The sequence below is a fragment of the Lagenorhynchus albirostris genome, chromosome 10, assembly GCF_949774975.1.
Source record: "Lagenorhynchus albirostris chromosome 10, mLagAlb1.1, whole genome shotgun sequence".
NCBI lineage: Eukaryota > Metazoa > Chordata > Mammalia > Artiodactyla > Delphinidae > Lagenorhynchus > Lagenorhynchus albirostris.
This window is the reverse complement of record NC_083104.1, coordinates 86,212,927-86,228,601: the sequence shown is the minus strand read 5'-3', so window position 1 is coordinate 86,228,601 and position 15,675 is coordinate 86,212,927. Positions and strand designations below refer to the sequence as shown.

Here is a 15,675-nt window from a genome sequence, read left to right as displayed (position 1 = left end):
ATAATAACATAGCCACTCTGACCTTCTTAGGCATACTGTAAGCATGGCATAACCTTTTCCCATCCATTTGCTTTCAACTTATCTATGTCTTTATATTTAAAGGGAAACTCGTGTAGATAACAGATAGTTGAATCTTGTTTCTTTATCCATTCTGATAATCATTGACTTTTAATTAGAGTGCTTAGTCCATTAATAGTTAATGTAATTATTGACATAGTTGTGATTTATATATATCCTTGGCTATTTGTTTTCTGTTACTTCTATTTTTTTGTTCTTCCTTTCCTGCATTTTTTTGGATTATTTAAGAATCATTAGAATTTAATTTTAATGTATCAGCTTTTTTGGCTTGACTTTTTACATTATTTTTAGTGGTTGCTGTAAATATTACAGTAAACATTCTTTATTTTTCATTCTACTTAATGTTACTATACCATTTTATGTAAAATGGAGAAATTGTGCAGCCATCTTTTATGCTATAGTTGTCATATATATCACATACACATGAAAATATAAGCCCCACAGGATAATGTAGTAATGTTTTCTTTAAACTGTTCTGAAGAATTCCTTTAGCATTTCTTGTAATGCTGGGCTGCTGGATATAAATTATCTTAATTTTTCTTCTTTATTTAAAAATGGTTTCATTTCACATTTATTCTTAAAGGATAATTTTTTGGCATATAGAATTCATTTTTTTCTTTAATAACTTTCAAGATGTTGGTTCACTGCTTCCTCACCTGTATATTTTCTGAGGAGAAATCCATGTTATTATTCCTCTGTAGGTAACGTGTTGTTTTTCTTTGTCTCCTTTCAAGATTTTGTCTATATTTAGCATTTAGTGTTTTGACTATGATGTGCCTTGGGCATGGTTTTCTTCATAATTATCTTGCTTGATGTTTGCAAAACTTCATTCCTCTTTAAATTTATATATTTCACCAAATGAACGCAATAATGCATATTATTTCTGCAAATACGTTGTCTGCTCAATTCTCTCTCTTGTCTTCTGCTGGGACTCCAATTACATATATGTTAGATCTTTTGATTTAGTTCCACATACTCTTGAGGCTTTGTTTTTTTTCAATTTTTCTCTGTTTTTTTTCTCTCCAAGTTCACTGACTTTCTCTCATCCATATTATTGGGTTTCTTTTTTAAAATTTTCAGATATTGTATTTTTCATGTAAATAATGCCCATCTGTTTCCTTTTACAGTTTCTATTTCTCTTCTATTTCACTGTGAGCATACTTTCAGTTATATCCTTGAATATTTTTATAATTGCTATTAAAAATACTTGTCTGCTAATTGTAACATGGATTATCTCAGGATTCTTTTCTATTCAAAATGGGTCAAATCTTTTTGGTTCTTCATATGCAGAGTAATTTTGGATTGCATTTTGAGCACTGATATGCTGTGAAGGCAGAGGACTCTGTTTTATTCACTTGAAAACATTTAAAATTTTGTTATTTTAGCAGGTGATTTACTTCTAGGAATTCAATTCCAAATTTTGTATCTCAAATCTCAGTTTAGTTTTGTCTCTTTATCCTTATCTGAGGGCTATCAGAAGCATGTGTAGTTCAGGAGTGAAACTAATTTAGGCAGAGTTTACACACAAAATATAGGGATTTATTTCTCTAGTTCTCAACTTTATTGAATCCCTTTCACTTTTATTTTTTTAATTTAATTTAATTTAGTTTTATACAGCAAGTTCTTCTTAGTGATCTGTTTTATACCTATGAGTGTATATATGTCAATCCCAATCTCTCAATTCATCCCACCACCACCCACCCCCCTGCCACTTTCCCCACTTGGTGTCCATATATTTGTTCTCTACATCTGTGCCCTCTCACTTTTAAATAGCTGTTAGTTGCCTCAAATTCTGTTCTCTGGCTCTTCAAGGCACAAAATTCCTAGGTTTTCTATCAAAATTTTAGCTGCTATGTATGCAGCTAACGTTGACAAAAAGCCTTAGAAATAAAAATCATATGAGCTACCCCTTTTTTCCAAAATTTTACTCCGGAATTTGTCTGCTGTTGTTCACTTTTAGCATCATTATTTATTTTAAAAAATTGCCCAGAGTTTGTAATTCTTATCTGCAGTAGGATTAGATCCTGTAGAAGAGTTCTTGGTTGTACCAGAAATGGAACACTGATCATTATTTCTTAAAACACAAGAAATGCGAACAATCCAAGAATATTGGAACTTTGGTGGCCGATTACCTAATTCTCTAAATGAGTGTAGTTGCCTAGTTATCTTTTTCCCAAATTTCTATCAATAAATGGAAGCTGAGAAACAAAGTCCCTCTGGGGCAATACGAATGCTATAGCCATGTATAAATACCCAAGGAACCAGAGAAATTGCAAGGTGTATCCTTGCTTTAATTCTAATAATGATGAACCCTTTAGAAATATGAGAAATGAAGAGGGAAAATTTGCCTGTTTATGGATATTTCTGAATTAAACTCCTTCTCATCCATCCACCTAAATTGTTTGGTAAATACTGCAAGGTCCTGTATCATAGAAGATATGGTACAGCCTTTCTTACATAAAGGTTGGACTGTCAAGAATATAATTAGAGCCATACTTTCTGATCATAGTGATATTTCTCATACTTTTGAGCCAATCATCCATAGCACCTTACTTAGCAATTTAACTGATAATAGAATTTGCAGAATTGATTAGTAAAACTAGTCATTGAAAAAACTAGACGTCACAGGAAAAAAAAAAGGGTAGCTGGAGCAAAAGGAATTAATTTCAAAAATAAGATTTATGTTAAATACATGGGAGAATAAATGGTATGGACATATATAAATATTTAAGCCATCCCTATCTAAAATGCTTATCAAGTATATAAGCTACCCAAGACTTAGGACTGCACTGAAAAAAGATGGATATATGTTTTGTCAAACAAAAGATAAAAAACTTATGCGGACAGTATTTGGAGTTTTGAGAAAGTATGTGTGTGTGTACACAGGCAGATATGCCTGTGTACATGTGCATAAATTTTTCACTGAATATTTTTTAAGTGAAAATTCTAGTGGAAAGGGAATCTAATGTCATTCTTTCTGTGGCTTCTTCCCTACTCGTGTCATTCTAACTTATCAATCTTGCTGAGAAGTTTAAAGACTAAGGTTTAGTTTCTTACTGAATATTATTTTCATTTTTATTATTTAGTCTAATGAATTTTTATTAGACTTGCTGAATTTTAACACCAGTTTCTCTGCAATATGCTGATGAGTTTCCGTCACTGCGGGGCACTGTGTGTTGCTATCAGATTAGTAGGTGGAGCACATACTATCAGATTTCCTATAAGTAATGCAGATTCACTTATGCCATATCAGTCAATACTGAAAATTATTTCTTAAGGAAAGTAGAAGTTATCATGTTACAGAATAAGAGAATTCAAGCTGACAAAGAAAGAAAGGAGCTGAATTCTTTTTTTTTTTTTTGCGGTACGCGGGCCTCTCACTGTTGTGGCCTCTCCCATTGCGGAGCACAGGCTCCGGACGCGCAGGCTCAGGGGCCATGGCTCACGGGCCCAGCCGCTCCGCGGCACGTGGTATCTTCCCGGACCGGGGCACGAACCCATGTCCCCTGCATCGGCAGGCGGACTCTCAACCACTGCGCCACCAGGGAAGCCCAGGAGCTGAATTCTTGATCTCCTAGAGTCAGAATTTCTGCTTAGTGTTAGAACACTCTGGGTAAATATTTCCATTACACTTTGATACATAATACTGAACTTCATATTCAAATGCTAGTCAATTAGAGAGTTTTTCGTGAAAGTTGTAGTGGAAGACACATGACCAAGCTACCTAATAACCTACATCTCTGGGTTTTATTTTATAGAAATCAAATAGAAGTGGCAAAAATGACAAGGCTTGGTGCTGGTTAGAGTTAAAGACAACTGAGTTTTCACTTACCATCAATGAAGTATAACTTTTCTGATGGGCAATTGGGCAACATAAAGCTAATGCCATAAAAATTATAAATTTGATTATATATAGTAATTCTGCCTCTAGAAGTAAGCATTTCCTTGCTTATCCCAATGAAATAATTAAAAATGTGATGAGGCATTAGACATACAGAGGAATGTCAAATATGGCACAGGGCCAGTTGTGTCAGAGGAGACTGTATCTGCTCCACTAATATTTTTCTGTGACTTTTGTAAAGATCAAGGCACTCTTCCCCCCAGAAGGCCATCTGATAAATGGATATACATGGTACAAGGAGAGAGCAGGCAAGTTTGGAGAGTGTTGAAAACCTCTTGTGCCCCATTTCATAGCTCTGTTCTCAGCTGCTGGGATTTTTTTGTTTTGTTTTGTTTTGTTTTATTTGTTTGTTTTGGAAACATAGGTTGTCAATTGTTATTTGAAAAATGGTGGAAAGAAGTGGCAACACTGATAGATACAAAATGGCAATTTATTTCCAAGATTTCTTGTGCAAGATTTTGAGTATTTTCAAAATTATGAACAGTAGGTTACTTTTATGTGTTCAAAACTTGTTAGGAAATAATTTTACCAAATCATTTTACTAAAAATGCCAAATATAAAGATTCATAAAATCAGAAAACTCATGTAATGATCTCTTGAATAACTACCAATTAATTTTACTCCTGGAGAGTAAAATTTAGTAATCAGCATAAAAGGTTACATACTGACTTCTGATATATCTTAAGCTTTTCTCTAACCATTAAAGGCTGAATGGTTATACAACTCCAGGGCCATCTTCCAGATTGTAATCTAGGTGAATTTCTGCCTGGATTTGTGCAATGAGAAAAGCCCTCCACCAACATCTGTTTTGAAGAATTCATAGCTATTAGTTTATTTCATTATCTTTCTAGCAAAAACTGAGCATTTCAGGACTATTAAAGTCATAACTTTAAATACATTACCAAACCATGATTTAAGGTCTGCTACAAGCCCATATATTAGAGGAGAAAAACCAATGGGGGAATATTTGGCTCAAGCTCCCCAGTTGAGATCATGGTCAGAGGTGTGACACTTGCCAGAAACCTCGGAAAAACATCACACATCTACACATCACTCCACCCTTCACCACAAGAAAAAATAAGGCAATACAAGGCTAATATCTTTCCACCTTTCCCAAAAGTCAGGGCATTAAAGCTACTCTTTGCAGTCTAGATTGTTAAGTTTCATGTCTGAATGCACAAAGAAATGGCATAGGTCATAGGTGAGATACAGCATCCTGCAACCCATTTTAAAAAGTGATTTTTCATGTGACATTCTCCTTGTACCAGACTTGACCATTTTTAAACACAAAAATATCCCAGAGTATAACTGCCAAAATACTTAAAAGCATATCCTTGAGGAAACTGAGTGGATTATTATTTCCCTCTAGATCAAAACTTAAAATAGAATTAAAAATAGTCTTCTACTCCAAGATAATGCGGAACTTAATTTCTTGCTTTAATTTACTGTGAAGTTTTAACAACATTTGAATAGACTCTGGAAATAATAATAATCATTATTATTATTATCTTTTAGGGGGACATGGAGAGAATCAGATTAAACATTACAACCATTGTTTTAAAATGTAATTTCATCATTGAATCATTCTGTCCTGGTATTTTCTAATCATTATATTATTAATAATATAAGAAGCACCCATGAACACACCACTTAACACAAAAACTAGGATCTTACCAATAAAATGCAGTTAATCTTAAGGTCTTCTCACAATGCATACATCTAACTCTCTCTGCTGGGGTAAGCATCCTCCCAAATATATATTTACCTTTTCTTACTTTCATTTTTTTCACAGTTTTATTGAGATGTAATTGACATAAAGTAAACTGCACATTCCCCCCCCCAAGGTTTATTTAGATGCAATTGACCTATAACATTGTATAACTTTAATGTATACAAAATAATGATTTAATATGTATATGTTGTAAAATGATTACCATAGTAGGTTTACTTAATATCCATTGCCTCAAATAATCACAATTTTTTTCTTGTGATGAGAACTTTAAGACCTACTACTCTCTTAGCACCTTTCAAATGCACAATACAGTGTTATCTATAGTCACCAAGCTGTGCATTACATCCCCAGAATTTATTTATCTTATAACTAGATATTGGTATCTTTTGACCACCATCACCCAGTACTCCCCACACCCAACTTCTTGCAGCCATCAATCTGTTCTCTGTTTCTGTAAGTTTGGTTTTTTTAGATTCCACGTGTGAGATCATATAGTATTTATCTTTTATTGTCTAATTTATTTTACCTAGCATAATATTCTCAAGATTCATTCATGCTGTCACAAATGGCAGGATTTCCTTCTTTTGATGGCTGGATAATATTTCATTATATGTGTATACCATATTTGCTTTATCTATTCATCCATTGACAGACACTTGGCTATTGTATATAATGCTGCAGTAAACATGAGGGAGCAGATATCTCTTTAAGACAGTGACTTTATTTCTTTGGATGTATAGCCAGAAGTGGAATTATTGGATCATATGGTAGTTCTACTATTAATTTTTTGAGGACCCTCTATACTTTTTTCCATAGTGACTGCACCAACTGACATCCCTACCAACAGTGTACAAGAGTTCTCCTTTCTCTGCATCCTCACCAGCACTTGTTATCTCTTATCTTTTTGATAATAGTCATTCTAACAAGTGCGAGGTGGAATCACTTTGTGGTTTTGCATTTCCCTGATGATCAGTGATGTTGAAAAACTCTTTCATGTGTCTCTTGGCCATTTGAATATCTTTTTTGGAAAAATGTCTATTCAGGTCCTTTGCCTATTTGTAACCAGATTATTTGGTTTTTGTTTTGGGTTTTTGGGTTTTTTTTTGTTTTTTGCTATTGAGTTGTATGAATTCTTTATACACTTTGGATGTTAACCTCTTTTCAGATATGTGCTTTGTTTCCAGACTTATTCCTAAGTATTTAATAGTTTTTGCTATTTTAAATGGTGTTTCTTAAAAATTCAAGTTCTGATTTTTTTATTAGTGTTCCTTGATCTTAGGGAGAAGGCATTTAATATTTCTCCATTAAGTATGATGTTAGCTATGGGTTTTTCTTAGATATCCTTTTTCAGGTTGAAGAAATTCCTTATACTCCTAGTTTTCTGAGAGTTTGTTTTTTTTAATCAGAAATGGATGTTAGATTTTGTGAAATGGTTTTCCTTTCTCTATTGAGATAGTCAGATGGGTTTTCTTTTTGAGTCTATTAATATGAGAATTATATTGATTAATTTTCAAATGTTAAATCAACCCTGCATTCCTGGGGTAAATTCCACTTGATATTGGTATATTATTCTCTTTCTCTCTCTCCCTCTTTCTCTGTGATTCCATTTGCAAAAATCTTGCTAATAATTTTGCTAAAAATAAAAATTGTAGTTTTCTTGTAATATCTCTGGTTTTGCTAATGTTATATTTTTCTTTAAATATTTGATAAAACAACTGTTGGGTCCATATGGGCCTGGAATTTTCTGTGGGAAGGTTTAGCTACATCTCCAATTTCTTTGATAGATACAGGGCTGTTCAGGTTACCTCTTTCTTCTTGAATGTGCTTTGATGGTTTACATTTTTCAAAAATTTGTCCATTTTTCTAAATTGTCAAGTTTATTTGCATTAAATTGTTCATACTATTCCCTTATTATTCTTTTATTATCTGTAGAATCTTAGTAGTGGCACTTTTCTCATTCCTAATATTGGTAATTTTTAATTTTTTCCCTTATCAATCTGGCTAGAAGTTTATCCATTTTCTCAAGAGGTTTTTGTTTGTTTGTTTTTATTGATTTTTGTTCTGATCTGTATTTTTCATCACTCCTGCTAACTTTAGGTTCAGTTTGCTTCTATTCTACTTGCTTAAGGTGGAAACTGAAATAATTGTTTTGACACCTCTTTTTTCCTAGTATAGGCGTTTTGTACCATAAAATTTTCCCTTAAGCATTGCCTTAGTGGCATATCATATTTTGATGTATTGTATCTTTATTTTCATTGAATTCAAAATACTTTCTACTTTCCCTTTTCATTTCTTCTTTGACATATGAGTTATTTAGAACTGTATTGTTTAGTTTCTAATTATGTAGGAAGCACTTCACTCTCCTTCTCTTATTGATTTCTAATATGGTCCCACTGTGGTTAACGAAAATACTTTGTATAATTCGAATCATGTGAGATATTTTAAGACATGTTTTATGGTCCAAGATAAGTTCTTTTTGATAAATATTCACTGTTCACTTGAAAATAATGTGTATTTCTCTATCATCAAGTAGAATATTCTAAAGTTAATAATTAAGTAAATTGGGTTGAGAGTATCATTCAAGTTTCTACATCCTTACTGGTTTTCTATCAACTTGCTCAATCACCTATTGAAAGAAGTGTATTGTAATGTTATTGTATTTATGGATTTTTCTATTTCTCCTTGCATTTCTATCGGCTTTTGCTTTATATATTTGAAGGTCTGTTATTAGTTACATAAGCATTGATAACTTTTATGTCTTCTTGATGAACTGACTTCTTGATCATTATGAAATGAATTTATTTCTGATAATATTCTTCTTTCTGAAGTCTACTTTGTCTGATGTTAATGTAACACCTTCAGCTTTCTTTGATTAGAGTTAGGATGACATACATTTTTCCATTTTAAAACATAAACTCAGGGCTTCCCTGGTGGCGCAGTGGTTGAGAGACCGCCTGCTGATGCAGGGGACACGGGTTCGTGCCCCAGTCTGGGAATATCCCACATGCCGTGGAGCGGCTAGGCCCATGAGCCATGGCCTCTGAGCCTGCGCGTCCGGAGCCTGTGCGTCTGGAGCCTGTGCTCCGCAACGGGAGAGGCCACAACAGTGAGAGGCCCGCGTACCACAAAAAAAAAAAACAAAACATTAACTCATTTCTGTCTTTATATTTAAACTGGGTTTCTTATAGGTACCATGTGTTGAGTCTCACTATATTATCTAAGCTAACAATATCTTCCTTTTAATTTGGATAATTATACCATTTACTTTTTATTTAATTTGAATACAGTTGTTTTAAATTAAAATTTTTGAGATAGTTGTAGGTTTACATGCACTTATAAGAAATAACAGAGAGATATTCTATACCCTTTACCTAATTTCCTTCAACAGTAACACTTTGTAAAATTATAACACACGATTACAGCCAAGATACAGATATTAACATACTTAAGATACAGAACATTTCCGTCAGTACAAGGAAGCCTCATTTTGCCCTTTTACAGCCACAGCCATTTCTCATCTGCCTCTTCTTTAACCACTGGAACCCACTAATCTTTTCTCTTTCTGTAATATTTTTCATTTCAAGGTTATATGTACATAGAATGAAATCAGAACACTTCCTAACACCATACACAAAAATAAACTCAGAATGGATTAAAGACCTAAATGTAAGGCCAGACACTATAAAACTCGTAGAGGAAAACATAGGAAGAACACTCCTTGACATAAATCACAGCAAGATCCTTTTTGACCCACTTCCTAGAGAAATGGAAATAAAAACAAAAATAAACAAATGGGACCTAATGAAACTTAAGAGCTTTTGCACAGCAAAGGAAACCATAAACAAGACGAAAAGACAGCCCTCAGGATGGGAGAAAGTATTTGCAAATGAAGCAACTGACAGAGGATTAATCCCCAAAATATACAAGCAGCTCATGCAGTTCAATATCAAAAAAGAAACAATCCAATCCAAAAATGGGCAGAAGATCTAAATAGACATTTCTCCGAAGAAGATATACAGATTTCCAACAAACACATGAAAGGATGCTCAACATCACTAATCATTAGAGAAATGCAAATCAAAACTACCATGAGGTATTACCTCACACTGGTCAGAATAAATCTACAAACAATAAATGCTGGAGAGGGTATGGGGAAAAGGGAACCCTGTTGCACTGTTGGTGGGAATGTAAATTGAAACAGCCACTATGGAGAACAGTATGGAGTTTCCTTAAAAACTACAAATAGAACTACCATATGACCCAGCAATCCCACTACTGGGCATATACCCCGAGAAAACCATAATTCCAAAAGAGACATGTACCACAGTGCTCATTGCAGCACTATTTACAATAGCCAGGACATGGAAGCCACCTAAGTGTCCATCGACAGATGAATAGATAAAGATGTGGCACATATATAAAATGGAATATTACTCCACCATAAAAAGAAATGAAATTGAGTTATCTGTAGTGAGGTGGATGGGCGTAGAGTCTGTCATACAGAGTGATGTCAGAAATAGAAAAACAAATACCATATGCTAACACATATATATGGAATCTAAAAAAAAAAAAAAGGTTCTGATGAACCTAGGGACAGGTCAGGAATAAAGACACAGATGTTGAGAATGGACTTGAGGAGACGGGGAGGGGGAAGGGTAAGCAGGGCAAAGTGAGAGAGTAGCACTGACATATATACACTACCAAATGTAAAATAGCTAGCTAGTGGGAAGCAGCAGCTTCGCACAGGGAGATCAGTTTGGTGCTTTGTGACCACCTAGAGGGGTGGGATAGGGAAGGTGGGAGGGAGATGCAAGAGGGAGGGGATATGGGGATATATGTGTACATATTTTTCACTTTGTTATACAGCAGAAACTGGCACAACATTGTAAAGCAATTACACTCCAACAAAATGTTTTTTAAAAAAAGATTATATGTACATAAACTGTCCATTACTTTTTGAGATTGACTCTTCTAATGCAAAATAATTATTTGGATATTCATCCAGGATGTTGTGTGTGTCAATCAATAGTCCATTCATTTTTACTAGTGAATGGTATTCTATATGATAGATGTACCACAGTGGCATATATAAGTGGATGAAATTCATTGTTTTTCATCTTCTTTGTCCATTCATTTGTCAATGGACACTTAGGTTGCTTCCACATCTTGGTTATCGTAAATGGTGCCGCTTTGAACATCGGGGTGCATGTACCTTTTTGAATTAGTTTTTTTTGTTTTCTTTGGATATGTTGCCATGAGTGGAATTGCTGGATCATATTATAGTTCTATTTTTAGTCTTTTGGGGAACCTGCATACTGTTTTCCACAGTGGCTGCACCAATTTACTTTAGTGCCAACAGTGTACGAAGGTTCCCTTTTCCCCACACCCTCACCAACATTAGTTATTTGTAGACTTTCTGATGACAGCCATTCTGACAGGTGTGATGCGGTATCTCATTGTGATTATGACTTGCATTTCTCTGATGATGAGCGATACTGAACATCTTTTCGTGTGCCTTTTGGCTATCTGTATGTCTTCTTTGGAAAAATGTCTATTCAGTTCTTCAGAAAAGCTTTCAGCTTTCACAGTTGAGTATTACGTTAACTGAGGGTTGTATTGTCACACTTTTAATTTTTACCAGTTGGCCTGGCATAAAATGGCATTGCATTTTGGTCTTGATTTGCATTTCATTGACTTTCAGAAGGACCAAACTATTAAACATATTGTCCTCTTCTTAAATATTATTTATCTCTCTATATATCTTCATATATTTTATTTTATTTGTAGAAGCATTTCTTTCTTTCTTTCTTTCTTTTTTTTTTTTTTGCGTTACTTGGGCCTCTCACTGCTGTGGCCTCTCCCGTTGCGGAGCACAGGCTCCGGACGCGCAGGCTCAGCGGCCATGGCCCATGTGCCCAGCCACTCCGCGGCATGTGGGATCCTCCCAGACCGGGGCACGAACCCGTGTCCCCTGCATCGGCAGGTGGACTCTCAACCACTGCGCCACCAGGGAAGCCCCTGTAGAAGCATTTCAAAACAATTGTTAGATTCCTAGATGTTTGTTATCCTTGGATGCTATTGTAAATAAATATAATTTCTTTAACTACATTTTCCATTTGTTTCTTCCTATTATGTATATTTTATATTTTTCTATGTATAATACAATATAGGTAATACAGATTTGATACATAAAATATAAAAATTAGGTAAATATATATCATTTATATAAAATATAATTTATATGAAATATTAAAGAAATATTGATATTTCTTTAAATTTTATATATGTTTTATATCGAACTTCCTTATAGATAAAGCTTTTAATTTACTTTTATACATTTCTGTCACCTGACTCTTGGTTTTCCAATAATTACAGCTATTTGGGCATAACTTTTCTGAAAGATTCTCTTTTTCAGACCTATTTCTCAGCCTGTTAGTGCTCAGTTATTTGCTAGAAAATGATAAAGAATAACTACTTTGGTGATATTGCTATTAATGGCTATTAATCCTTCAATATATTTTGGTGTTTTATGGTACTAATATATAGCACATTGGTATATATGTATTTGGATATAAGGAAAGAGTAATTATATATGTATTTGGCAAACCTCCCATATCTGATAATTCATTTCTTCTCTGAACATATTTTGGTGTTGAATAGTATTAGTTTGGCCTAGGAGGCTGAATATAATAAAGACTCCTAAAACCAGAAAAAACAATGAAGTTGTTAAACAGTGATTATTTTACCAATAACTACTGAATTAAAGAAATAGATCTGGGACATGAAAGGGATACATTCCATCATGAATTCATTTATTAATTCATATTCTCACTCTATTCCGTAAAGATTTATTTAGTTCCACTTTTTTGCCTAGAAATGTGCCCATGAGTGAAATGTATGAAAGATGCTCTAGACTTGGTAAATCACTGCTGTTTTCTCACCGGGCCTACTGAGTTTATTTCTGGGCATCAGAGCAGATTCAGAAGAGATAGCTTGTGTTTTTATAATTAGTCAAAGATATATTTACCTTGTAAATTCCAAATTCATTCATTTGAAAAGCTATCAGTGTGACAGCAATATAGATTTTTAGAACCAAAGATAACTTAGAAATCACCTTGTTCAATTCCTTTATTTTTTTGTCTTTATGACCTGCTAAGTTTCAGAGGGGTTAAGAAAAATAGGCTGCCTCGGTATAATCTCAGACTCTTAAGAAAATACAGAAAATAAATGATAGACAACTGACTTGGAAATTAAGTCTTAAAGTCTCAGTGTCCTCACCAAAAAATAGGAATATCATTCTACCAGGACTGATACTAAATGGAATGCACTAGCACTGTGCCCAGCACAGAGTAAACAAACATTACTTGCTAAAAATGAGCTAAGTACTACCAGCAGCACTGCTAGTTGAACCCACTTTTTTGATTCAGCCTCCAGGGAAAAAACTGACTTCAAATTTTTTTGTGTCCATGAAGTAATAATCATAATCTTCTACACTGGGTGATGTGTGTCAGATTTTGTTATTGTTCCCCATTACGTTCTTTCCCTTCTTGTGAGAGAAGTATATATCTCCCTGAGACATGGATGTCAGACTGGCTTTGGCCAGTGAAATGTGAATGAACCTGACATATATCACTTTCTACCAAAAGTCTTAAGAGCAATTGTGTGCTGCTTCTTTTTTCTTTTCTTTTTTCCGTGAAGCCAACATAACTTGGTAGAGGCCGAGCCTTATGTATTCAGAATGAAGAATTTTGGGAGCAGAATCTCAGCTAACCCATGGTGAATATATATTGTGGTCAAGAAATAAACTATTGTTGTTGTACGGCATTGAATTTTCAGGGTCTTTATTACCACAGAAATAACATTTTTTTACTATAGAATAACCTAGTAAAAGCTGACTAATACAGGGAATTACATATATTTTTTGTGCATTGTCTTGCTATTTGTTTCAATGGCAGCAGTGTCTACAAACCCTGCCAAATATATGGTTGAATGTTGTGAATTTTATTTGGCAATTTTATTTTTAAAGTGCTAATCTTCTTTCTGGATTCAAGGGGAAAATATGAATGAGTTTTTTTTCCCCCAATTTTCACCCCAGATGTTTGGCAACATACAGACAGAATAGAATGTTAATGGTTTTGAAATGAAATTAAGCTAGAATGTTAGTCTCATCAGAGAAAACTGTATTTTAAGATAGGAGGAATAGAATTGTCTTCCTGAGGGCAGCACCTCCTTCATTTATTAAGAAGCTGCTTATTTGTCATCTAGTCTGAGGACAGGTTCATTCAGCTCAGCTGAAGCAAGTTAACTAGATGAATTTTTTTAAATACTAGTCACATAATAGCAGTCAATAAAAAAATATATTTTGAGGCTTTTGCAACATGAAGTATTATTAAATTCAAAAAAAGCAGGATGAATATATTATTGATACAAGTACCTTAAAAATAAGAACACTGTAAGATTGCTTAGTAGAAAAACATAATCACCAGAAATCAGAAATTCCTTACAATTGACCAGTGAAAGTAAGCCTTTATAAAAAAAAAAAATTAGGTTATCTGCTTTAATTTTTTTTTTGATAATGCATCTAAGGAGAGAAGCAATGGGGACCTCAAATATCATGGTAGAATTGTTTTTCATATACTCTGTGTTGGGTATATTGCTATTAAATATTTTTCATACATATTAATACATATTTTTTATTCAATATTTAACAAAATTTTAAAGAAAAATCCAGTAAGTTAAAAAATGGAGAATATCTGTTTGATTTTTGACATATAAATTGTGTAATGATATAGCAGGAGCCATATGGAGAAGTGATGAGGGTAAAAGCCTGATTGGAGATGGTTGAGAAAAGAGCAAAAAGTGATAAAATGAAGACACAGATGGTGCATAACAACTTTTTCCAGAAAGGAGATACGGTAGTAAATGGAAAAGGAAGTAGTTTAGAAAAAGGTGGCTATTTGACTTTATTTTAGTTTGTAGTAAAAAAGGGATTGACACCTGTTTCAAAGCCAGTGGGGAAGATCAGTTGAAAGGAAGAGGATACCAAAGAGAGGAAGGGATATACCACAGCAAAATGTACTTGAGAGGAAGGGAAGAGAGGAATCCATATTGTCCACAGAGGAAGTCACCTTGGATTGGAAAAATACACGGGCCCCTTTATTGTAACAGGAAGGAAGAAAAAAAGGATGTGTATTCTTTCCAGAAAGCTAGGAGAGAGATGCCTCTTTTCTGAATTAGAGAACTAGCAAAGAGAGTGGAATTGGTGAGTGCAATCAAGAAAAATTTAGAAAATACTAATAGGACTTTTTTACCATTTAAATGTTTTCCTGGTTGGGGGGGAGAGCATACATGGATAAAAGAAGAAAACAGGATTAGCTGGACTTCTGGCTTGAAAAGGTTTGGGTGGAGTTTAATGCTATTTGTTATTATCGAGCTCTAGGAAGATGTGTAGATTAGAAACTAATCTCAACTTTTTGTGAGGTTCAGACCTGCACAAAAACTCCCAGAAACACAGATCCGGACAACCACATTGTGAACGCTACCTCACCAGTGTGATGGAATCGTCAGAAGAACCAGGAGTCAGAAGACATGAACTCTCTTCTGGTTGCACCTTTACATTACATGGATCTGTGTACACCTTTGGGGATTTCATTGTCTTTATGAGACTATATCAATTTTTGATCCTTTATAATATTTTTATGAGCCTATGTTTGTGAACATCTTCAGAAATCCAAACTTCTGACTTTTCTTCTAGAGGTATATGGCATTTTTTGGATTGAACCTGGTTATAGCAAGATAGTGGTCAAAAAAAAAATCAATTGTTTTTGGAGCACAGCTCTTAGATTTAAATAGTTTCAGTATTCATTTTATCTTTCAATAAGAATATGTTGAACCCCTACCATATGCAAAGGGCAGTTTTAAATACTTAAGTGAAGCTCCTCCAACCTGCGGAGGGGGGAAAAGA

General features: G+C 34.1%; 1 long non-coding RNA gene across 1 annotated transcript in view; it reads left to right on the top strand.

Moving 5' to 3' along the window:
• LOC132528219 (uncharacterized) overlaps positions 1–15,675 on the top strand; it is a 78,349-nt gene that overhangs the window by 46,150 nt on the left and 16,524 nt on the right. The gene's annotated exons all lie outside the window — the stretch shown is intronic.